General features: G+C 40.0%; 2 pseudogenes; one reads left to right on the top strand and one right to left on the bottom strand.

The window, feature by feature from the left end:
• Positions 1-17,740: 17,740 nt before the first annotated feature.
• On the bottom strand, positions 17,741-20,657 carry LOC104423340 (annotated as a pseudogene).
• A 2,055-nt stretch (positions 20,658-22,712) lies between these two features.
• On the top strand, positions 22,713-26,977 carry LOC104421089 (annotated as a pseudogene).
• The last annotated feature ends 542 nt before the right edge of the window (positions 26,978-27,519 follow it).

Here is a 27,519-nt window from a genome sequence, read left to right as displayed (position 1 = left end):
AGGCGCGTTTGGTAGTTAGGACAAAATTTATCATGTTTTGTATTTGGTACCTGCTCAAGACAAGATAAATGAGGATATAAGGATGATATGGATCGGATAAAATTATCTCATAGGGAGATGGGATAAAGGTAGATATGATTTCTAGTATTTATAATAGGAAAGTTATTTTCTTGCATGACAGACTTTTTAAATTAACAAAATTAGCATTATATCTCAATCTATATAATATTTCAATTCTAATATAAAAAAATCAAAATAACAAAAAAAAATAAGCTATTTTAATTTTTTATATTAAATTTAATTATATTTTATAAAATAATTTTTTTTTAATATGTAAATTAAATTTATATTTATATTTATTATATAATTTAGGGATTTTAGTACTTTAGATATATTAATACAATTTACTATTTAATAAAATTTTATTAGAGAACGGTGTGAAGGAAAAAAAAATAAAAAAAAGAAATTAATTAATAAAGAGAGGAAAATAAAATAAAGTAAGTAAAGAGAGACCCGAGAGATTATTATTTTTATCTGAGGACAATTTTTTAAAATAATAAAATTAAAATATATCTCAATAAAATAATATTTTATTCTAATATAAGAAATTCAAAATATTAAAAAATAACAATTCAGTTATTTTAATTTAATCTTATTTTTATTTTTATATAGTAAAAAATTAATAATTTTTTTTTTTTATAAAATAATTTCAATATATAAATATACATATATTATATATTTTAAATATTTTAGTGTTTTGGTTATATTAGTACGGTCTAATGTTTAATAAATTTTTATTAGAGAATGATGGGAGGGTAAATAAAAAATAAAAATTAATTAATAAAAAGAGGAAAATAAAATCAAATCAAATAAAGCAAGAGTGTCATGAAGATTTTACCATCTCCATTTGCAAAATTTTTGGTTCATTTTTACTTATGTGTCATTTATTCTAAAATAATGTACATGATATGATGTGAATATATTTGACTTTATTACTATAATAACTAAATAGTGGATAGGATATATAAAAAATTTATGTATTTCATATCATATCCTATGCTCCGATCACTGCAATTTTCTATAGTGAGTGAAGAAAACGAAAGGGTGTCATATGTTGTTTTGGTGTGTGTGTAAGAAAATTAAAAAAGTATCATACATATGTGATTTTCTTTTTGTGACCATATTGACCACCGTAATAATTAGAGACCCAATGTTGCCAAGATGCAATGTTGAAGTCTCTCTTGCGGCGTTTCACAAATTTATCTAGGCCAAAGGGAGCTGGTTCTTCTTTTTTCTTTTGTCATAAAGATAGATTTCATTCAAGTAACAGCATAAATACACCCGCGCACGTAAAGCATCGGTCAAAAGAAGATCAAACAAAATGGGGGGGAGGGGAAGGGCCCAAGATGATTTAAGAGACCCCGATAAGGAGCCCTTGCAGCCCAATCAGTGCATTGGCCTCACGTCGACAAAACCTAATGCGAGACAAGAGAGACGAGGGAGGAGCGGCCGTTTCAGACAAGCGAGCGATCTTCCTTCCTAAGGCATCTTCCGTTGGTCATCTACCACTTTGAACCACCTGGAGGCTGATCTGTATCGATGATGAGGGGATCGACGAGACTTACCGATCTGCAGAAGATGCCTCGAGTGACATTGAGCTTGGATTTCAATGTGCAATGTAGTGAAGCTTGACTTCACAGGTAAAACCTTCTTTCAATTGACCGGTATGGTCGCAACATATGTCGTTGTTGAACCGGGTGACTGCCGATCTTAAAGGCTCCATCAATGTTGATGCAGCACAGAGTCGGGGCGCCATACAAAGCCTGGATCGGTGTGAGATAGGTAGCGCTGGTAGTGGAAAGACGAGATGCTTCACCAAACTAGAAGCTGACAAAGACGCTTCAACGACAAATATTGGATTTGGTTTCTGTCGATTGAAGATACAGCAATTTCTTTCTTTCGGACTTGCCGGAGAATAATGACGACTTCCATACCGGGTGAGTGATGTCTCTCTGCAAATTTGTCTACAAGCCATGATTCAATGTGTGTGATGTGAGTAGGTAGGATAGATATGTTAACCTGAGGATGAGACCAGATGGTCAAAGTCCAGGGACAGAGAAAAAATAGGTGCTCCATCGTTTCCAGGGTATGAGTTGCACATAGACTACATTCTCGGATCTGCGCTAATGTGTCACTTAAAATAGATTCGCCTTAGTGGGAAGACCATGCTGACAAATTGACCAGAGAAAGAACCTGATTTTAGGTGGGATTTTGAGTTTCCATATGCTCTTCCATAGGATGTTAGGTATTTGGAAAACGACGATGCTCTGTATTCATTGTTGGGGATGGCTGCTTGTTTGATTGATTGATAGCCACTCTTCATAGTGTATTGGCCATTGCTATTTTCTGTCCGATTAGCTGGTTGTCGGTATAATTCGGTCTCACTTTGAGATCTTTGAGAATTTCCTTTGTGGTTGCTTCATCAAATAATCGCTAAGAAGAACCTCATTCCATTTGTTCTGTTTTGGTAATATTGGTTACTGTCACCATTCGGGGTTCCTCTCTATCATTGGTCCTCCTATAATTCCCTAGGCAGCCAACAATCCTCTCGAATTTGGATGCGTGATCCGTCCCCAACCGATCATCGTAGCTTAGGTGAAAGTGAATCTCGCCCTATAAGTATGCTCAAGTAGCCATGACGAGCGGGCACCTTTAGTAGCACGTAGAAAGTCTTGTGAATGAAAATAGAGGCCTTTACATAGTTGACTCCATAAAGATAAAAAGTACAGTGAATCAATCGCCACGCTTGTTTGGCCGGTAATGCTCTATTAAAGGCCATAGGTCCACGAACCCAAGACCCCCATTATCCTTCCGTCCTTGTAAGTCCCAACTTTTCCAATGAATGCCCAGCTTTTACTATCGTTTTGCCACCAAAAAATCGAGCAATCTTTGTTCAATAGATCGGCATAAAGACATAGGAATCTTAAATATGGACATGGCATACTTTTGAGGATAGCTTGAACAACACTTTTAATTAAAATCTCTTTCCCACCTTTCGACATAAGTTTCTCTTCCAACCATCTAACTTCGAATTAACTCTCCCTAAAATCCACGCAAACATATCTCTCTTAGAATGACCCAGGTCATACGGGATTCCAGGTATTTTCCGGTCTTTTGAAGCACGGGACCACTGAATTGTTGTGCCGATTTTCCTGTAGACTACTTGGACGGTGTTTACTAAGAAAAATGCCCGATTTATTCCTATTGATGGCACTGACCGTGCTTCTGATATTGATTCGGTAGATTTAGATAAGTTACGGCATTCTAGTACTCTCCCATCTAAAAAGAAGATAGCGTCATCTGCAAGAATAAATGGGAAAGAGTGGGACACCACCATTTAATCTTGGATTCCTTTGAGTTGTCCCAAATCAACTGCTTGATGTATGAGAGTCGAGAGTAAATTCGCCGAAGAGGAATAAATATATAGGGAGAGAGGGGATCACTACTGTCATAGGCCTTGAAGTAGGTTTGAAATAGTTGAGCTGGTCTCCATTAAATTTGACACTAAGAGTGATAGTCGTGATACACATCACCCACTTTACCCAAATGGAATGAAAGCCAAGTCGAATGAGGTAGTCTTTAAGGAAATCACTCTACTCGCCATATGCCTTTTGCATATCTATCTTTAAAATTGCTTGAAAGTGTCTCTTTTATTCTGGTTTGAGTTGATGCAAAACCTCTGAGAACGATCCGGATGTTGTCTTGTATCCGGCGGCCGCCCACAAAGGCACTGCGATTACGAGGATATTAGTGAGGGAATGAAGGGTTTGAGTATATTGGTTAGTGTCTTGGATATGATTTTGTATGCATAGTTGCATAGACTAATAGGTCGAACCCCGATCAAGGCGTTCGGGGTGTGAGACTTTTGGGATAAGGGTGAGAATTGTTCTATTGAGGGCTAAGGGCATGACTCCTATTTGGAAAAATGTCTAGACAGAAAGAAATAGATCCTTATGAAGAATACCCCGATGTGATTGGTAGAAAATACCATTAAAACCATCCGGGTCGGGGGGCTTTAGTTTGCCCCAACTAGAAGGTGGCTTGATGAACCTCCTCTAGGGTGAGCTCGGCGGTTAATAAAGCATTCATCTCGTACGTAACAATGTGCGAACATCGGTTCGGGAATCGGGCCATAATCCCGGTGACTCGTGTCTTGTATAGATCAAAAAGCAAGGTGTAGTCATTGTTTTTTTAAGAGTTTGATCATCACTCACCGGTTACGATTGTTGTCTGTAATAAGTTGATTTTGTTTTCGGCTGCATGCGCTGAATAGTAGTAGCGTGAAAGAATGCGGTGTTCTTGTCTCCCCACTATATCCAATGTAGTCGAGATCTCATTTGCTGATCTTTGTTCCTCTTCTGCCATGCTAGTTGTAAATCTACTTTCAACTTGGTGGCTAATTGTCTGTCATAGTTAGCAAGGTTGTTGTTGGTCAGGGTCTAGAGTTGTTGTTGTTGTAAATCTGAAATACACAAGTGTGCATTGGAAAACTGGGCTCGACTCCACCTTTGTAGTGCTTTGGTGACTAATGCGAGTTGATGTGGCAAGTTTCTACCGAGACGCATAGCTAAGGTCCATGTAGTTGCGACAATGCTGTGACATTCAGGTGTTGCAACCAGGGCTTCAAAGAAAAAAAGGTTTGCTTGGTTGTGTCTTTTGAGCTTTGGTATAGAGTAACAGAGGGCTATGGTCGATCCGATAGCGGGTAAAGCAAGTACCTCGATTCTTGGGAAGGTGAGTCGCCAATCCGTATTGCAAAGAGCCCTATCCAACCGTTCTTTAACCAAGTCTCCACCCTGGCAATTATTCATCTAGGTAAAAGCACAACATTTACTCTCTAAATCCATTAATGAACAGTCATGAACCATCTCTACGAAATAGTGCATTCGATGCGAGTCTATTGACCTTGTGCCCTCTTTTTCCCAATGGTAGAGATGTCATTAAAATCACCAACACACAATCAAGGTAGGGAGTTGAGATGAGAGATCCGATGCAAAGCTATCCAAAGACGTTGGCAAGAGTGGAAGTTGACAGCGCATATACACAAGTTAACTTCATCATGATGCCATTGCTATTCTCTAACAAAGTGTATCAATAATGTTGGGATTAGCGTATTCCACTTGTCTGATAATATGAGTGCCAAAATAGGCTAGCTGACCATTCCGGAAGGATTGATAAGGTAAGAGTTCGGGTACTTAAGTCTCCGCCGTAACAGTAACCACCTCCTCTCATTCTTCGTTTCCATCAAAAATACCAGTCGGGCTTCTCTTTGACCACAAGGGCCTTGAGAGCTTGAACTGTCGAGGGAGAGCCCGAGACCACAGCGGTTCCAACTAAGTAGCCTCATTTTTCATGCGGTGGCTTTTGGAGTAAGCCACCTCGACCCACTTGCCAGCAATGTCAGCGGACAAGTACAGGAGTTTCTAACAATGATATTTCATCAACTCTTCAATTGCAGTAGTGTGAGTATCGTACGGGTTATACCTTTTAAGTTTCTTGGCAATCCCGGTTTTAGTTGATACTCTGGAATGTTTCTGTTTCTTCAGCGAAGTTGCTTCTCGAGTATGAGCAGAGTTACATGGCTTTGTGGTTGGAGAGACAGTGAGAGCTGCAGTGGATGGATTTTGTGGTGGAATAGCAGCTGGATGATACTACAGAAGCGGGACAACATCAGGTGTGTTGAGGATAATTGAGTCATGTTGCATTCCGGGATCCTTGATGATATCGGTAGGTAAAGCAACCTATTTACCTTTCCACTTGACCTCAACTTTTGCAGTTGCTAATTAGGTTTTGACCAGATGTTGAGCTTGCAAGTTGAGGTAGGAGAGATGGCGGTTGCTGTTCACTAGAGTGGAAGTGCGTGATGTGCCGATCGGGTTGAAATTGCATCTATTCGTCTTCTTATGCTGCTACCATAGGTGCGTGAACATGATGCCGTGTAGTGGAGCTATATTTCTGCAATTCGATCGGGTGGAAGTACCTCCAAGGCATCGGCTGGTGGTAAAGTAGGGAATGAAGTCTACTTTGGAATGGAGGGAGTTTCAGGAATAGTTTATGGAGTCGCAACAGGATCAACCTTGGCCCCATAAAAGGTGAGCCAATACGGACTATATTTTTAACCTCGTTTTACAAGCCACGGGCCAAAGGCCATCTTTTCCTTTCCTTCCATTTTCACTTCAGTGAATAGGATGGCTGGACAGTACATAGCATAGTGACCCAAACGACCACAGGAATAGCAAAAATGAGAGAGCCGTTCATAACGAAAATCAATCCATATGGTCTTGCAATCTATACAAATCGGTTGTCCCATCTTGAGTGGTTGGCTCAATTCAATATCAACTCGAACACACCCTAGCTCCGAGTAATGCACCATCCTTTGTATCACTCTTAACCTCCAACACTCTACCTATACGTTTCTACTTTTTGCAAATCATCGGTAAGTACACCACTCCGGTGGAAGTCCAATGACATGGGCCCAAAATGCGCCGTCGAGAAATCGTAACAATGTAAGGGTGTATTGGCTATCAAGGTTTGAATATGACTAGATGATTAGAAACGCCACGGACAACCCTCTAACACACTTTTATTTGCTTGTCACTCTCGGAATTGAATTTTGCCACATATATATTAGTTTCTCGTTGTGTAATCTCAACTTGCTCGTTGCGCCAAGCGCGCTTTAAAGTGCTCTGAAATGCTGTAAAATTGATTGAGGGATTTGAGAGAATTGTACCAACTAACGTTTTCTTGCATGTGTCGATGTGTTCCAATGGAAGTCTGTTCATCCCACGTCTATATCTTGTTCCGGCCAAAGACGGCCCATCCGATTGCAGAGAGCAAAGCAAGGCGCCATTCGTCTTCCGGTTCGGGAGTATCCATAGAAAGAACCCCAAATGAAACGAATGAAGATTAAAGGGAGAAGACAAGAACTTAAGATGAGGCCACATGGAATTGGTACATGCGAGCAAAATCGGCGAAGTAAAAGGACGGGGGATGGTGTCACGACCTCCTTTTTTTCCGTCCGGGGAAAAAAAGAAGAAGGTTTAGGGGTATTTGCCTAAAGAAGCGGACCAACGGCCCTAAATTAGGCGTGGGCTCTCCCAAGCCCATACCTCGCGCAACATTGGATTTTTTGAATTTTAATTCTTAACAACCTAAGTACTTCTAGGAGTCGCCACTAGCCTATTGGGGTCGGCTAGAAACCAACCGAGACACGGGAGTGTTGCCTCGATTTCTACGCAACCAGAGATTTCTAGGAACGGGGGACTTGTTTACGCCAATGTTTCTATTAGCGCCCTTGCGCCACTAACTTGGAAGGTTGTTTATCTAAATGGCCACACAATCTTGATTACCAATTATAATCTTTATGAAACCGCTAAGTGTCCATGCAAATGTTTTTGTAGGTTTTTTTTTGTCTAAACTAATCCTAACATAATTTAGAAAATAAATTTACACTCAATTTATTGAAAAGTTGCGGTGCGGTAAATAAACATCCAAGAAATTGAAATGACTTGAAAGTAATGCGGAAAAGAAAGACCCGATACAAAGTCGGGCAAATATTACATGGCCTTATTATCACGCCATGGGACAGGACCCCGTGAGCAAAATGGGAATTTAAATACGCATGATATTACTCTAAATGCATGAAATTACTCGGATAATTTTAATCAATGCAAAATGGATTATTTACAAAAATTGTTATAAAATAACAAAATAGCATTAAATTAGGAAAATGACATTTTAAAATTAGGAAAATTCCATATATGTCATTTCTATCCTAATTTGATGTTATCCAACATTTTTATATTTTTGAAATTTTCAGATTTTTCTCTTTTTTTATTATTATTTTTTAAATATTAATAATGATTCCTTAAACCGATCTATGCTAACATGGAGTAACAAATCACATGAATATCACAACGATTAAGCTCAAATCGACCGCTTCGAGATTGGAGCTTGGTTTCAACATTTTATCGAATACTTGGTTTGCATCAAATCACCCCAAAACGGCTTCTTCGGGTCATGTTCGTGGCCTTCAATCTCGATCCATAAGCAATCTCATGTGAATGCAAAGTATCAAGGATATACTACTACATGCAAAGAACGTGTTTGACTAGAAATTGCAGCCTAGAACATGCAAAAACCGAACTGAAAACGGCCTCCAACATGCGGGTTGGGGCTGTTTTGCAAAACTGGTGATGAACCCAAGTCAAACAGCCATGCCAAATGCTCAGATTGAAGCTCAAACAACCATCACATGCCATATCTATATGAAATATTACTCCATCTAGATGAAAATAGGTAACACTTACTTTCAAATGCAACAAACATCACCGAGAATGACTCACCGAAAAACATCAAAACGACCTCTCCAAGAAGCACACATGCAAAACTCTCGAAGAGATTTCAAACACTTACAAAATTTCAGCCTCAGAAGTCAGTTTTCGGGCTGGTTTTCCTCTTGATTTTCATGATCAAAACATGCTCAAACTCGAAAATAAATACATCTAGGATGCTTACCTTGCTTTCTAATTTCCTTTTCAAGTGGTTCTTGGCCGATGAAACCGACAAATTATCCTCGGGGCCTGTGGAAGTTGGCTTCTTCAACTGGAAATGAGATCTGCAAAAAAAAAAAGAACTGACAACGAAGGTTTTCGTTGACCTCTAAAATTAGACTTTAAGACGTATTTTGTTGGAAAAATTGACACCACGCCAAACTATATGTATTCTAGTTTGGGTTAAAAGTCAATATTTTCCTCATTTGTCTCTCAACTTTCTCGAAAACACTGGCTTTCCTCACTCGTGACCAACCGGGCTCAACACTTAGAAAAATTTTCGAACTTTCTTTGGCCCGCCAGGAGGGTGTTTTTCGGGGGGCTTTAGGAGGCCTTCCCGATCTCCATTTAAGACGTGCGACCTATGGATGGAAAGATCTTTGAGTGAAGTTTCACTCTCTAGTTTAAGGTTTTGGCTAATTTTGGCTGCAAGTTTGCGAAAATTTCTCTTTTCTCTCTGGGGGTTGATCTGGAATTTTGGGTTTTCTTCTCTGGAGTTGCTTCTGAGGGCCTCTTTGGGGGACGACCGCGAACTCTCTCCTCCCCCTCGTCTCCTCTCTCTCATCCCTTGAAAGACCTTGCTTTAGTGATATTATCCCCGAATTAAAGGATTTTGGTCAGCCTTTGTCCACCTACCAAGCCTATCAACAGGGCTACTTCACCTACTCTTCAGACTTAGCCAATTTTTTAAGTTCTGCAGCTGTTGAGTGTGCGGACTTTGCTGCGAATTTCCGGTGTTGTCAGAAGCTTATCCCTGGCCAATTTTCGTCCACTTGCACTGCTATATACGGTATTCCATCACGTGCAAAGATCGGGCTGTTTGGGCAGCTGAGGAGGATATGGTGGGGCCACCAAATTGCTTACTCAGCAACTCCGGATTAAGACCAACTCGTGGACTGAGTTTTGGCTGCTGATTTGAGTGCTTTAATCCACTATTTGGCCGCGGTTTCTGATCAATTAGCAACCTCATGTATAGTAGCTTAAGATCTTGACCATTTTTCGCAATTGTGCCCACCCAATTTTGCAAAAATACCCTCAAAGTTGGCCATTTTCTTATCCGAAAATACCAAATTCAATACAAATGTGGTCTTTTTGGCTCAATTTGATTGATTCTACTTGGCCAAATTCAATTTCAACTTATTGATGACCAAGATGATGATTTAAGGGCTCGGGCGCAAATTTTACAAAATTTGCGAATGGTCCCTCGACTTTTGGAAATTGCATTTTGGCCCCAACTTATCATTTGGATTCCAATCTGACCTCCTAGGCTTGGTTAGTCACATTTAGATCGTTGGCCCCAACTTGCTCTCTCTTTTTTTTTTCTTTTTTTAAATTATTATTTTTTTATAGGAAAAACATCTTTCATTTAAAACACGATATTAAACACCTAGATAATCTATATGCTGGAATGAAATATTTTTGGGCAAAAATTAGGTGTCAACAGATGGTCAATTGTGCTAATGGTTGAGCTGAACTATTATTCACAACAGTGGATGTGCGTAAACCAAGGTATGACTACTATCCGAAGAGCAATCGTTGCGGGGAGAAGAAGAAATCATCGTTGGAACTCGAACGAGGAAAAACCCGAAGGAGTAAAGAAATCAAATCGAACCAGAGAACAGCAATTGAGAAGTAAACGGACTCATGTGTGCGATGAAATTATGGGTTTGGCGGAGAAGCGAGAGAAGGAAAGTTGGGTTGAGATATAACCATTAGGGTTTAGAAGTAAAACTACCATTGATGGTAGAGAAAAGCTCTTCATGTCGAGAGAGAAATCCGAACATTCGCGTTCAGTTGTTCTTGTGCTTACCAAGATACCTGTCTTCTGATCACCAGAGGAAGCTAGTTGAAACATAGTATTGTTGTTGATGCTCCAAAGGGATGCAATCTCGCTACATGTCTGCAAACCCAAATAACCTCCATTTGCTTAGTTCAATACAAAATTCGAGTCAATTTCAACCGGTAGTAGTAAGCTACAATCCGTCCATGATATCCGACTATAGTGTGTACCTGCCAATGCCAACCCAAGTCCATTTGAGATAGAGGTGTAGGAGGCGGATTGATGTAGCAGGTCGAAAGGATCACAGTTTCTCCACTCAGCGAAAGAAAATAGCAAACCAATGCCACAGAGGACTTCAACATACAAACGCATGGATTAATTTGAAAAAGCCTGCAAGACAAAATGATAATAGAAGGACCTTGGAGGGAGAAGTAGCGCGAACAGAAATTGGCTCGGGTTCTCCAAGCCAAATAGATATCCGATGGAGGAACCGCTTCTCATTTGTCGTATGGTCTAGGATGTTTTAGCTGCTGTTTCTGAAAAATTCCAAAGATGATCATTTTGGTCTTCATTTTGGTGTCTGCCTTTTACACAATGCGTAATTCCAATAGCATTCTCGTGGCCATGGGTTTGGCAAAAGCATGATGCTTTTATTAGCTTTCCGAACTTTAACGTTGTGCTATGCATGTGTTTTCAAGTTATCAATGAGACTCTACGGGTTGCTGATGGTTTTAATTGGTGATGGGCTTAAGGCCCGTCCGCCCATGCTGGGCCCAAAAGGCCCGGCCCATAGGAATAGAGCCCGTGGATGGGGGGAAGTATAAAAGGGAGGAGAGAGAGAGAGAACACACTGTTGGCACAATGAACGTCACGTTCCTCTCCCTCTCTCCCCTCCAACAAGAACGATGCAGCTGCTAGGCGACGCGCGGTCTCCCTTTCAAGGCAAATTGACATCATCGGATCAGAATTTCTTCCTCGATCTTCGGCATTGGTGTCTAATCTGTGGCTAACAAGGTACGCTCGAATCTGTGGTGTGCTTTACGATCGGTGATACGTGTTTTCCCGGGTTTCGTCTTCCGCATTGCTTTAGGGGTTCGATTTAGTGTCGAATCCGGTTTTCGGGGATCCGTTATTCCCAACATTGGTATCAGAGCCTTAGTTCACATTTTCCCGACCTGTTTGATGTTTTTGATTGAATTTTTGCGAAGAAAATCGGCCGGCACGGATCGGGCGAAAATCCGACACCCGAGCACTTTGTTCATTGATTTTTTCGTGTTTCCGTAAGTCAAAATCGATTTCTAAAGGAACTAGGTGAAAGAGGTCGTCGGCGAGTCCGGCGACATGTCTGCGCCAGGGCGACGCCACATGCGCGGCCGGAAGGCTGCTGCGCGTGGGCACGACGCGCCTGAAGCGCTGGCTCGCCCGACGCGTGCGACACACGCGCCGGGCAAACCGGCACGTGCTCGCCACCGGCCGATGAACCGGCACGCCCCGATCAGCGGACCGATGCGTGCGCGTCAACCGGCATGACGTCATCCAACGATCAAACCGCTAGGTGACGTCATCGATGACGCGGCACGACGACGACGGTTGGCGGGCGATCACCGGCCAGCAACCCCGACCCAACCCACACACCGGACGCCCGGCATGCGCGCGGCACGTGCCGGGCGACGTCTGCGTGACGTCAGCCACGCATGCGCGCGGCACGTGCCGTCGGTTTGCCCGAACTAGACCGACCGGCCCGTCCGGGTCCGACCGTCCGACGTCCGGCGACCGCGACCGCGACCGTTGACCGACGACCGTTGACCCAAAAAAAAAAAATTTCAATTATGTCTGTATGGGTTAGAGGTAATCCTTTTTTTATTCTGCATTTATTGCATGAATCATGGAAAATTATGTATTTTCCATTTTGTTTATTGTGGATTATAAGTGATCCATTTATTGGTTCTGCATTTGTTGCAGGAAAATTAGAGGAAGGAACATATATGGAACAACTGCTGGTTTCATAGTGAAAGGCCAAGAAGAAAAGGTATGTCGACTTTTGAGGTCGATATATGGCCTTAAGCAAGTCGTCAAGACAATGGTATATACGATTTCATAATGCCATAATGGCATATGATTTTACAATAATAGATGAGGATCATTGTATATATATCAAAAGATCCAAAGATCTATTTGTGATCATATCATATATGTTGATGATATACTAATTGCCGGAAGCAATATGGAGCTTGTCAATACTGTCAAAAGTTGGTTGTCTTCCAATTTTGAATTGAAGGATATGGGATTTTAAACCCATAGACACTCCTATTGCAAAATGTGAAGGATTGAGCTATAGACTGTGTCCAAGGACTCCACAAGAGAATGAACAAATGAAATATATTCCTTATGCTAGTGATGTTGGGAGCTTGATGTACGCTATGATGTGTACAAGACCTGACATATGGTATGCAGTTGAAATGGTGAGTAGATACCAATCCAATCCAGGTCAAGCATATTGGAAGGCCGTTAAATGAATACTAAGGTATCTAAAGGGGACTGCTGATTATACGTTGAGTTATTATGGAAAGGATCTCAACTCAAAGGCTATTCAGATGCTGATTGGGGAGGAGATTTAAATAAAAGGAAATCTACCTCTGGGTTTGTTTCTTACCGAATAATGGCACCATATGTTGGAGCAGTAAGAAACAAAAGTGTATAGCCTTGTCCACGATTGAAACTGAGTTCGTGGCATTATCAGCAGCAATATAAGAAGATGTTTGGCTTAAGAGATTTTTGGATCATTTAGGTGCTATTAGAAGTGCTGCAGATTCATTGTTGGTTAACCGTGATAGCCAAGCAGCAAAAATGTACACCAAATATCCAAATATCATGGCAAGACCAAATATATAGATACCAAGTATACTTTTGTCAAGGATATGATTGCACGAAAAGATGTGAACTTAGAGTATATACTACGCATAGAATGGTAGCAGATCCTATGACAAAGCCAATACCTAGAGATGTGTTTTGTGGCCATATGAAATCTCTAGGATTGTGTAGAGGCTGATGTACTGAATATTGTAATTTCCCTAAGTGTTCACATTTGATGAATTTGTGTTTTCATCATTGATGCCTATGAATCTTTGTTTGATCTTTATGTATCTTAATGCTCAGTGCATTACTTTAAGTTGAGAAAGTATGTCGGACAGATATAATATTAGCCCACTCACATGGGTAATCGTCTCTATTTACTGTGTGATAAATAGAGATGAGACTGTTTTTAAGCTTATTATCTAGGTGATAATCGAGAGCTCAAGCTTAAAAAATACGTATGTCGCCTAACTGGGTGTTAAGATGAGGACATAATACTTACTATGTCCGAAAGTAAAATACCCCACGTATTTTTACTTTATCTGTCTATGATGCCAGATGTGAGTTCTCATGAATTTTGTGAATGAGTAGATACGTGAACTCAAGTTAGACATATTGAAAGGTGTAGACATACGCTCCATGGGAAAGGAGTTAATACCGTAATACGTATTTCATACTACGTATGCATGAGACGACCAATAAGAGTGGCAAAAAGTTTGATCTCAACTTTTATGACGTGTGAGACTCTTGAGGAAAAGAGTTCCTCAATTTTTTAGTCCCCTCATGACTCTTACTTATTCTCAAGATTTCTATTTAGTGTTTGCTATCTTAGGATGTTGCCAATAGTCATGAGTTGATTCAATCTAATGGGGCATTTCTAGAAAAGCAAGCTGAACTGAAATTGAGAGTTTGAAGGAAAGAGGAAGATCGATTTTAGAGAATCACATTGTAGTTTTGTATTCACCAGTTAACCAATTATGACTGTCTTTGGGATAATCATAATTGTGAATACAATATATATATATATATATATATATATATATATATATATATATATATATATATATATATATATCATTGTTTAAAAGAGATCAAGAGAGATATAAATGTGATCGATCGATCTAGAGTACTGCATACTAAATCTACTCGGGATGTGATGCCCATTATGAGTCTATATATTCCTAAATAGATGTATGGCAACGAGCTCTCAAAGTATGCTAGTCACAGTTATTCACCGGTATGAATGTTGAAGAGAGGTAAAGAGAATCCTGTTCAGCCCACCATGTGCGAGTGGGAGATGATAGTTTTAATTGGTAATGGGCTTAAGGCCCGTCCGCCCATCTTTTGGGCCCAAAAGGCCCGGCCCATAGGAATAGGGCCCGTGGATGGGGGAAGGTATAAAAGGGAGGAGAGAGAGAGAACACACTTGTTGGCACAATGAACGTGCGTTCTCTCCCTCTCTCCCTCCAACAAGAACAGTACGCAAGGCGACGCCGGTCTCCCTTTCAAGGCAAATTGACATCATCGGATCAGAATTTCTTCCTCGATCATCGGCATTGGTGTCTAATCTGTGGCTAACAAGGTACGCTCGAATCCGTGGTGTGCTTTACGATCGGTGATACGTGTTTTCCGGGCTTTGTCTTCCGCATTGCTTTAGAGGTTCGATTTAGTGTCGAATCCGGTTTTCGATGATCCGTTATTCCTAACAGTTGCAAACATCATTAGAAAGGTGGCGGGTGATGACGGATGTCAACGAGAAAGGTAAATGAGAATTTTCTTGATTTGATTCCATGTGGGTATGGGCCGATCGATCTAATTCGCTGGGTTATCTCTGTTCATGCGGGCCTAAACGATTCCCCAAAGGATGGGAAGTATTCACTTCGTTTCGCACCGTGCATCTAGATCAAGATCAGTTCTAGGAAGCTCGAACTTTTAACCCATGGAGATGGCAGGTATTGCTCTGTCCTTCTCTCCGTTCCTGCGAATCTTGGTTCGACCTTGAAAAAAAATGATCTTTCTTCAATGATCGATAACTATGAATTATATGCAGAGCAATTCTCGCTTGCCAACCCCGGAAACATCTTTATGGCATTCGGAGGAGGGCCTCGACTCTGTCCTGCATAGGAGCTAGCTAGAGTAGAGATATCCGTATTCCTTCACGACGTCGTTACTCGCTTCAGGTACTAAATGTGGCACCCCTCTTTGCTTATATTTCTTTTCCCTCAGGCAAAAGTGAACGTTAACAATGGCGAACTCACTCTTCATTTCGCGTGATAGTTGGGTGCCAGTGGAAGAAGATAAGTTAGTTTTCTTCCCGACGACGCGGATGCAGACATGAATATCGACCCTTCTTTCTTTTTTTGGCAGAGTAATGAGTATCTTATCTATCTACCTTGTTAGTGGCTAGATTTTGCCCCTGAAAATCCTACTTCCACTTTTATGTAGGCACATGTGGGAAGCAAATATGACTTATTCAACCGCATTTAGTCGAGTGCATTGGTCAAGCATTTAAGCCCCGGAGAGATTTTTTTTATTTGCAAAATCCCAAGGACAATCGATTTGAATGGAAAGTGCGAGTTCAGACGGGAATGCAGGAAGGAACAGGGTAAAGGAGAAAGACTATGGTCATTGCTTTCCATGGGGTAGTATTATCTAGATTAGTTCTATTAGAAAAAATCATATCGCTCAAAAGATAGATGGGTCACGCTTAGAACTTGCTAAAAATATGAAGTTCATATCTCATGATAGATTCATCTACATTTAACCGCTGGTACTGCATAGGCCATGTAGATACCTACAGAGCAAAATGAGAGGCATCTCTCCTTTGAGATTTCGAATTGTCATGTGGGTCGTCGAGACACTTCCAAGTGATTCTAGGAGAGAACACGTGCTATTACTTCTCCATGCTTCTTATTGCTTCTTCGACAAGTTTGACCTTCTTCAAGTCGTCGCTGTTGACAAGGGAAAGTTTCTCAAGGGAGGATTTCAGTTGAGAGATCTGGTTGTCTTGAACGAGACTTCTTCCTCGATGTCTGCTCTTTCATTATCGATCGAGTGTACCTTCATAGCCGGGCAGATATAGAATGTAAAGATGAATGCAAAGCGTCCAACTCACTCCAGCAAAATGGTCTGCATGACCGCAAAAAATGTGATTCGTAACTACAAGGGCTTGAATCAACTCAACAGGTACAATTGCAGACAACCGACTAGTGACCGTGACATATTGGTAGCAAATGGAACTGAGATTTGAGCAATTTATCTGTGATCTCAGCCAACAATACAATTGATGACTTGGAATTAAACTCACTAGATGCACGCCTGTCTTTTGCTATGGCATCCAAGGTTAGTAGTTTAAACTGACATTCAATCTTCGAGCAATGCCCGTCCCATTTTTTTCTTCTCCAACTTTAGATTTAATAAAGAAAATGAAGTCAGGTCACGCGTTTTATTGCTATTTATCTTGTTCTTGCTTCTGCATACATACGATGACAAGCATAAATTGGCTTTGCCGTGTTCTTCATAAAAACAAATGCCCTCTCCAATAGAATGCCCTAAACAAATTACTTATTACATGGCTATGCTCCATTTTCTGCAGAGAGTCCTAATTGTCTTGACGTAAACGTCCAAATCCCACATGTTACGAAACGCGCTATTTATCATTTGTATTTTTAAGTGATGCTTGGCTACTTTTATCACACTTCTAAATAAACCTTATTTCTAGACTCATCAAGACTCTAGTTACGGGCACGGAGTTGGTATATGTGCAAAAATACATAATTCTCTATCTGTTTCTTTTTCTTACGAGACATAAAAACTGTTGAGATCAACTCAGCCGACCATTGTTTGCCCTTAAATACAAGAAAAGAAGATCGAGCACGACTTGAGTGTGAATTTATCTTACTTAATTAGGATGTAAGTCCAAAATGTTGCTGAATTCTGTACTGACATGAAACGTAAATGCATACTGAATGAAAGCATTGGGCTCTGTGATTCCTCGTCGAACTGCGTTAATAAAGAACTCTTTAATTGCAAGCAAATAAACCTCTTACTAGAGCAATGAGAAATCCTCTATTTAAGTAGCGATAATTGCTCTTAATCACCCACAGCCCCACCACGGCAAGCATTTTGTGAATCTCTACTGTGTGTTGTCATTCGATAATCATGGTGAGCCATTACTTTGTGATCATCTTCACAGCGTGCGCCTTGTACTCCATCGGTGGTACAAGTATTAAGCACTCCACCATGCTAGCTCGCTCTCTCTCGATTCATTACAGTCGTACCGTCTCTTACATTGCAATTGAATTTTTCCTTCCTTTCGGGAAAGTTCACATTAGTTTGGAGTGTACCATTCCTTTTAGTTTTTCTTAATGTTTTAATGATTTTGATATCTCAATTCACCCTTCTCCCAAGAAAACAGACGAAGCACACAACTTTGGTCTTCATTCTTAATGCTATTAGCATTATTCAATGCAATGATATTCCCCAGTGATATATATTAATATTTTCCAAAAGCACGAAGATCCGCATGATACGTGGCTATCCATTTTCTTATAATCTCAAGTTCGGTATTCCGCTGCTTGACCAACCATATGGGATCTTCTTTTGTAGCTGGTAGTATGTCTAAACAATGAGAACCTGTAGGTAAGAAATTATTTTTCGCAGCATTAATTTGAGTATCGGAATCATTTGACTTTAGTTCGACATGAGTTGAGTCAGCACATACCTTTAGCTGTGTAGACTGCGACAACCGAATTTGAAATACTCTTCAAAATCCTACAATTGATGGTATAGAAGAATTACTTTGAAATCTTATCCAATTTAGTGATGTTTTCATGGAAATCTATAGGTTTTGATGCTACACATACCCTGCATAGCTAAAAGGATCTTGAAGCCCATTGGAGAAAATAATATTGCTAGCGAATCTGTGCAAAATGAGTTTGATGTCCTGCAATTTTCCATAGTCAGTGAAGAAACGAAAGGGTGTCGTATGTTGTTTGGTGTGTGTGTGTGTGTGAAAGAGAAAATTAAAAGAGTATCATAGATATGTGATTTTATTTTTGTGACCATACTTGACCACCGTAATAAGTAGGGACCCAGTGTTGCCGAGGTGCAATGCCAAAGTCTCGCTTGCAGCGATTCACAAATTTATCTAGGCCAGAGGGAGCTGGTTGAAACATAGTATTGTTGGTGATGCTCCAAAGGGTCGGAATCTCGCTACATGTCTGCAAACCCAAACAACCTCCGTTTGCTTAGTACAACACAAAATTCGAGTCAATTTCAACTAGTAGTAGTAAGCTACAATCCGTCCATGATGTCCGACTATAGTGTGCACCTGCCAATGCCAACCCAACTCAGTGTTAGATAGAGGTGTAGGAGGTGGATTGATGTAGCAAGTCGAATTTCGGTAAGTCGAGAGGCCTGCGAAAATCTTCCTGAGAATGTCATTTCTTGGAGAAGTTCCGTTAATGGCATTGCATATCACATCTACTGGACGACTGAATGGATCATTGTACTGGGCAGCGTCTGCGTAGACTGATTTTAAGTAATCCTTGAGCTCTGAAGAACTTTCCAATGGTCTAACAAAAGATAAAAGATATGCATAATTAGATGTATACTCGTCTCTAAAGCATATCCATTAATATTTTTTTTTTAAATATTATCAGAGCTTAAAACCATTATGTCATGTTAGAATCATTCCCCTTGTTTAGCGAAAGTTCACGCTATTATGGAATAAATTGTTAGGGTAAAAACGCTTTTCACACACGGTCTTATCCGCCCTATACTTGATGGCAAGTGAGGGAGTTGATACCTGAAATTCACAAATCAAGAATGGATAGACCGTTTGTGCAAGGTTCCTTTCACTGTCAATATATGCTATAAATTTCCAATTAGATATGTCTAACAACTTCTTATCTTCTAAAAATTACTTGTCCTACAGAACATTCTGAGAAGTCTCCAAAATACAATATGATGTATAATCCCAATTCCATCATCCACGCACCTGCAAGTTTTGAAAGTTTTGTTCAATTTTGCGAGACCATGAAGCTCAGAAGCAACTCTATCAATTTCCTCCCAGGATCTTCTAATGGTCTCGTGGCAAGAAAAACTAAATTGCTGAAATATTAACCAAATAATTATTCAAGTTAAGTTATCAATTTGATTAACGAAAACGCATGCTAAAGGAAAAAGGTATAAATCCAGCAGTTAAGATTACCAAAAAATCTTTTGCAACTCCCGCATAGAATGTTTCCCGAGGAATGATGTCGGGAAAGGATAGAATTGGAGCGGATGATGCCAATGCTCCGAGCGCCACATGAGGGTACTTTAATCGAAACCATGCAGCTAGCACTGAAAATCAAACATATGAAGATTGAAAGACCTACTTGTAAGTAATGTAGAATGTATGGTGTTGATCTATTCTTGTAAACCTAATGGTAAGCACTTTCTTCAATGCCATTCAGGGCAAACTATCAAACTTGATATGGATTGTCGTTGTCATTATGACTAGCGCTCTTTAGGAAAAGTTCTATCCATGATATGTTCAAGAACAAGGACTTTCAGCAGACTATGTGTTTATTTACATTCTACTATAATTAATGGGAATCGTACATTGGAATTGATATCGTCAATGTGCGCAGTGGGCTTTTTCTTTAATTTCAATGCTAAGCAGTAGTCATATTGCTGATAAGTGAAAACATATTCGCTTACTTCCCCCTTATGATCCTCCAAAGACAATTATCGGAGAATGTCTGGCATTCAATTTCTGTTTCAAGTATACAAGGATTTCTGCATAATCGGCAAGAGCTTGTGCTGAGCTGAAATATCCGCGAGTCTTGGCATCTTTTAGTGCTTTATCGAGTGTCCACCCATACGGAATTGATTCACCATAATACCGATGCTGCAAGATTTTAACTTTACGTTCGTAAATTGCGTGAATATGTACCTATGCACGGCAAACATAAGGGAAAAAGAAGGTACTATTAGGCAAATTATATAGGGCCTTTTATTACCTCTATACAGACCAAAAGCGCTTTAAACTCAGCCGCGTTTTCCGCCACGAACCCAAGATATTTGATGTCGACGTCGAAGGGTGATTCAGAACCGAGAAAAACGAAGATCGGGGCAACTGCATTCGCACCGCCCCAGTATTTGGAATTGATTACATATCTTTGTTTGAAAGTAGTGTAACTTTCTGGCCTGTAATTAAAATGATCCAGGGTTTGGTTGTAAAAGAAAGTCTGGAAGTCTTTTGACGAGACGGAAGCTCGAACCGCCCATGTAGGATCTTGAATAAACGTTCGGTGGAATACGCTCAGCTTTGGGATATAGTAAGCATCGAAGTTCTTCCCGGTAGCAACACAAACCGAGAAAAGCATCACAATGATCAAAATGCTACAAAGTGATGAAGACATGTTGGGGTGTGTGGTTATTGCCTAGGCTAAAGCAGGTAGGCGAAGAGGAGGATCCTCAAGATGTTTTGGGCTTCAACAAGTTCACATTTATATAGAGAAGCCCACAATCCCATATTGTACTACTATTTTCTATGCCAAATTACATTAAATGTATTAAATTATATTTCAGATTTGAGGATGTGTACAAGAGCTGATTCGATTGGAGGCCATTGATAGGTTTGTTAAACCAAGTATATTAGAGAAAAAGGATCTGAATAGATCACTACCTTATTTGGATTAAATTTTCAATTCTTGAAGGCCACACTAATTCATGTAATGATTTCTTTCCAGTTGGAGAAAACTGTCCGAGATAGCTGCCCCAAAGAATTAACTTTTTGGCTAGACGGTGGACATCTTTCTTTATCCGTGAGTCCAGTCAAAAGGAGTTAAATTTGGAACAGAGAAAAACAAGGTTATGCAGAGGACTAAGTTTTTTGTTCTTATCTATCATTGAAATGGCCTTCTAAAATCAATTCATCATTGATATTTTTGTAATAGCAATTCAACATGTCATTGTTTCAAAGCAAGGAGATTGGCATATATTTAGTTATCCACACTTCGGTAATTCACTGCATGACCAACTAGTCAAGATCTGTTTGTATCTTTGGTTATAAATCCAAACAACGGAAACTTAAAACATATAATTAGTGACGCGAATATATTTTGAGTTTGAACCATGAAGTTAACTCAATCCAAGTAGAAAATCCAAATCTAAATAGGGGTTGTAATTTGATGCCCAAACAATCAAGATATTACACGTATACTTTCTACTTTGAAGTTAGATTCTAATTTGGGTAGATTTACTTCTCTTGATTTCATTTGAATGATTCACAAGCACAGGAGACAAAGCAACAAATAAAGTGACTTGGTTATGTACCTTTCTTTGTATAGACAATGGTTATACCGTCTAGATTGTTCTTAAGGATCCTAAGATTGAAAAAAGATCAAATTGTAAAGCATGGTTAGATAATGTAAAATTTTACTCTTCAGATAGATGTCCAATGACGAGCATTCGATTCTTTATACCCCAGCTACCATAAGTATTCCAATGTCCGTTTGAAAAATAATGTTGCTATTAAACCTACGATGAATTAGATCTATATCCTACAACCAGAAACCCATAAAAAATAAAAATAAAAATAAAAAAGGTAAAGGACCATGATGTCAAGGTTTACTTTGAATTTTATGCATAAAAACTAGTTTAATCTACTTATGGCAATAAGAGCCAAAGATATATTTTTCAAGAATTGGAGCATCGGTTTGCATTTATATAGATAAACCCTCGATCCCAATTTGTACTACTATTTTCTATGCCAAATTACATTAAAATAATTAAATTATATCTCGGATTTGACCATGTGAACAAGACCCGATTCCATTGGAGGATGTAAATAGGTTTGTTAAACCAAGTATAGTGGAAAAGAAAAGGAATCCCAATAGATCACTACCTTATTTGGATTATATTTTCTTTTCTTGAAGGCCACACTAATTCACGTGACAATTTCTTTCATGTTGGAGAAAACGAGGTAAGGACACTTGGAGTACCAAAACTTAGCATGAAGAAAATGTACACTTAAGTACCAAAATTGGAATAAAATTGATCACTTAAGTGCCACTCCGATCAAAATCCGACCAAATTGCTGACGTGGCAATTTTCCGACAAGATGAGTGCAAAACGGCGTCGTTTGCACGCTGACGTGGCGAGAAAATGCAAAAACAATATCGTTTTTTGTCTAATGTGTAAATAATTAATATAAAAATTAATTTAATTTAATTTAAACTTAAATTTATTTAAAATATTCTAAAAAATAAAAACTTAAAAGGGGCCGCCGAAGGAGGCGGGCTGAGGGTGAGCTCTTGCCGCGCCGCCTCCCCGCCACCGTCGGGAAGGGCCACGCGGAAGGGGGAGGGTTGGCCGGGGTGGCCGGCCCCTAGCCAACTGGTGGCAGGGCCGGCGACGGTGGGGAGCATCGGCGGGGGTCGCCGGGCCTTGGCTAGAAGCCGGCGACATCGGCGATGCGAGCCCTCGCCGACCTGGTGAACCGGCAGCGGGCCCACGAGCCCTCGCTGGATCTGGGCGAGGTTGCGAGCCTCAACCACCTCCTTCACCCCCTTCCCTTTTTTAATTTTTTAGAATATTTTAAATTAATGTAAGTTTAAATTTAATTTAATTAATTTTATATTAATTATTTACACATTTTTACTTTTTAGAATATTTTAGCTAGTAATTTAATTTTTATTTTGCAGACAACGTTATTTCAAGTGAGTTTGAGCTGAGTCGTCTCCGACCCAGCCACGTAGGCAAGCAAAAATAATAAAATATTGTCACGTAAGATTTTTTGGCAAGGTTCGTCGGAGGTAGCACTTAAGTGTCTCACTTTTCAAAGAAAATGTCACTTAAGTGTACATTTTCAAAGTTTTGGCACTTAAGTGTCCCCTCATGTCAAGTTTCGGCACTTGGACTATTCTTCTGCTCGGAGAAAACTGTTGCCACACCAAAGAATTAACTTCTTGGCTGGACGGTGGATATCTTTCTTTGTCTGAGTCTAGTCAACAAGAGTTAAATTTGGAACAAATAAAAACAATGATAACTTTGTTAAAAGATATAAAGGACTTTCTTTTTCTTTTTTGGTGACCTAGGGAACCCCACACGGCCGGCAATCGAGAGGTAAACCACTGGGCAACACGTCTTGCCACCACATCTTGTGCTACCAGGTAAGTCGTCAAGAAACTCAAAACAAGTTGCAGGAGCTTCAAACACTATACCTCCTCGATGGAAATCTAGCGCCTACCTAGCTGAGCCACCGGCGGGTGGTTATAGAGGACTTTCTTTTGTTGTTACCTATTATTGAAATGGCCTTCTTGAATCAATTCATCATGGATATTGTTTGTAATAGCAATTCAACATATCATTGTTCCAAAGCAAGAAGATTGGCATATATTCAATTATCCCTACTTCGGTATTTCGTTGTATGTCCAACTAGTCTAGATCTGTTTGTGTCTTTGATTATAAATCTAAGCAACAGAGTGTGCAAAACATATAATTACTGATGAGAATATATTTTGAGTTTGGAAATGAGGAGACCCGATCAAAGTGGAAAATTCAAATCTAAATAGGGCTTCTGGTTTGATGCCCAAACAAGCAAGAAATTACAAAATTACTTTCTACTTTGGAGTCAGATTCCTAATTTGAGTAGGTTCCCTCTCTTGATTTCATTTTTAGTGACTCGCAAGCATGTGAGACGAGTCGCAAAGCAACAAATAAAGTGGCCCATTATGTATTTTTCCTTGTATAGATGGCAACGGTACTGTCTAAATTATTCTTTAGGATCCTAAGATTGAAAAAGAGATCAAATTGTTAAACATGATTATGTAATGTGGAATTTTACTCTTCGGATGAATTGTACGGTGAGGAGTATTTGACTTTTTATACCCTCTGTTACTATAAGGATCTTGATGTCCATTTGAGAAAATAATGTTGCTCCCAAACCTACAATGAATTAGCTTTGCACCAGCAACCCAAAAAGAAAATAAAATAAGAGGGGATGATGATGGTAAGGTTTATTTTGAATTTTATGCATAAGAACTAGTTTAATCTATTGATAGCAACAAGAGCCAAACATCTATTTTTCAAGTCATTGGAAATCATACATGCCACCGAAGTAGGTGGTGACCTAATGCAAGCGGGACGCAACTGCCGTATTGGTAGTTGCATTCATAAGTGAATCTGCTGGAGATGGGAGGCGCCGTTTTGAACACAGGATTGTTTTGTGTTGCCGATAGGGAATGCCATTTCCCTGCAGCTCAACAAGCAAATCCCCCCTTCGAGCTCAATAGAAGTGTTAGTTTTCTTAGACGCTACCAAATTTTATTAGGGAAGTTTTCAAGAAGGGGACAATGCAATTAAAATCCGACCCGATTACGGGTGCCATGAAGCTCTCAGAACTCTCAAGGCATTGCTTTCATTTAAGTAAATTTCAGAACCAACTAAAACAATTCTGTCAATAGGAAACAACACCGTCAATATTAGAAATCCTTCAGCAAAGAGGCACTGCCTAGTTTTTTTCGACGCAAAGACTCACGAAGAAAATTTATCAGCCCAAAAAAAAAAATAATTAATAAGACAATAATTCATTTTATTAATTATGATCAAGTTACTATTTATATTTAAAATGAAATAAGACAATAATTCATTTTTATTAATTATGATCAAGTTACTATTTATATTTAAAATGAAATAAGACAATAATTAATGAAATAAAAAAAAATAGACCGAGGACAAAGATTTTAACAGATATAAAAGGCCATGAGGTCTAGGCTTGTCCCCTGAAGAATGAAAAAATCAAAACGATACAGTCCCAAAATGGAATAACATGCTCTTAATACTGCTAACATGGAATCCAGTAACATAAAAACAGAACACCAAACTCTGCATACTTGCAAAAATGTCGTCAGCAGCTGAACTAAGCCCACAAAGGTACACAACACATGGGGCGTCTGAACCTTCAATGCTGATCCGTCCCGTTGATTGAGATTTTGTCCACCGCAAAGTTGATCTCCGAATCTGCTCACATTTGATATACATTGTCAACTGATATAAGAAAGATGGACCAAAAATGTAACCATTTCACAGGATAACATTCTCGATCTTCCAATTTCCACCATTCAAGCAAGTTCGCAAACTCCAAAAGGACCAAAATTTCCACTAATTTGTGCTGCTGAGCTAAGAATACTGGAACCTCAGCATTCGACATGCCGAGAACTTGTTTCCAGTTCCACAGCTTCAGAATTAGCATGACAAAAGTCATTCAACTATCCCACATTCCGCATTTGCTTGATTTGGAATACGCTACAAATGCACCAAAAGCATCACAGTTTCTCCACTCAGCGAGAGAAGGCAAACCAATGCCACAGAGGACTTCAACATACAAAATGATGATTGAAGGACCTTGGAGGAGAAGCAGCGCGAACAGAAGTTGGCTCGGGTTCTCCAAGCCGAACAGCTATCCGATAGAGGAACCGCTTCTCATTAGTCGTGGTCTAGGATGAGTTAGGTGCTGTTCCTGAAAATTTCCAAAAAGAATCGCTTTGGTCGTCGTGTTTTCACGTGACGCTGTTCCCACATGCATCAAGATTCCACCCCGTTGAATTTCTTCTTCTTTAAATGTTTTTCTCTTCTTTTCTTTTTCTTGATCAGAAGATATCGGATAAGAGTTATATCTTTATTTTTCGATCCCATGGATGACGACATCTTTGTCTTTGGATGACAGGAAGAGCATGACAAGATCAGAGCGAAGAAATATCGTTGCGAGAGTCCGGACTGGAATGACTATCAGGCCTATGCCTTTCACGCAATGCGCAAGTCCAACGGCATTCTCGTGGCCATGGGTTTGGCAAAAGCGTGACGCTTCCGAGCTTTAACGCTGTGCTATGCAAGTGTTTTCAGGTTATCAATGAGACGATGCGGGTTGCGAACATCATTAGAAAGGTATTCAGGGAGGCGATGACGGATGTCAACGTGAAAGGTAAAGGAGAATTTTCTCGATTTGGTTCCATGTTGGTATGGGCCGATTGATCTAATTCGCTGGGTTATCTCTGTTCATGCAGGGAGGATACCTAAAGGGTGGGAAGCATTCACTTCGTTTCACACCGTGCATCTAGATCAAGATCGCTTCGAGGAAGCTCGAGCTTTTAACCCGTAGAGATGGCAGGTATTGCCCTGTCCTTCTCTCTGCTCCTGCGGATCTTGGTTCGACCTTGAAAAAAATGATCTATCTTCAATTGACTGATCGATAACTATGAATTATATGCAGAGCAATTCTCGCTCGCCAACCCCTGAAACAACTTTACGCCATTCGAAGGACGGCCTTGACTCTGTCCCGCATGGGAGCTAGCTAGAGTAGAGACATCCGTATTCCTTCACCAACTAGTTACTCGCTTCAGGTACTAAATACGGCACCTCTTTGCTTACATTTCTTTTCCCCTCAAGCGAAATTGAAGGTTAACGATGGCAAACTCACCTTCATTTCGCGTGACAGTTGGGTGCCAGCGGAAGGAAGAATAAGTTATTTTCTTCCCGACGACGTGATTGCAGAAGCCGTACCCCATCTATGTTCGTCGATGCGACGCGTTCGGGCAATGTACATAGGGGGGAGCAAAACTGTCCTGGGTGCGAATGGGCGAAGCTAGTGGTTTAGAATAGAAGATGCAAGTGGGGATACAATTTATTGGATCCGATAAAAATCAAGTCACTTATAATGTAACATAGCAAGCAACTCTTGAGATTATTTCGTTCATTCGATCTGGCTCGCCGCTAAGAGCAATAGCCACTATTTACAATGCACGTGCATTTGGGGGCGGGGGAGGGAGAGGGAGAGAGGAGTTTGTGGTGATGATTCTTGAAGCACTAGCAAACATGAATATCAACCCTTCTTTCTTTTTTTGGTGGAGTAATGAATATCTTATCTATCTACCCTCGTTAGTGCCTGCATTTTGCCCCTCAAAATCCTACTTCCGCTTTTATGTTGCCACATGTGAGAAGCAAATATGACTTTATTCAACCACACTCGGTCGACTGCATCGATCAAGCATTTAAGCCCCAGAGAGATTTCTTTATTTCCAAAATCCCAAAGACAATCAATCTGAATGGAATATGCACGCCCAGAGAAGAATGCAGGAAGGAACGGGGTAAAGGACAAAGATTATGGCCAGTGCTTTCCATCGCGTAGTGTTGTCTTGATTAGTTCTATTAGGAAAAATCAAATTGCTCAAAAGATAGACGGGTCACGCTTAGACCTCGCTAAAAATATGAATTTCATAACCC

This window comes from Eucalyptus grandis, chromosome 10, assembly GCF_016545825.1.
Source record: "Eucalyptus grandis isolate ANBG69807.140 chromosome 10, ASM1654582v1, whole genome shotgun sequence".
NCBI lineage: Eukaryota > Viridiplantae > Streptophyta > Magnoliopsida > Myrtales > Myrtaceae > Eucalyptus > Eucalyptus grandis.
Note: the sequence above shows the minus strand (reverse complement) of the source record. Positions and strands in the feature narration are given on the sequence as shown.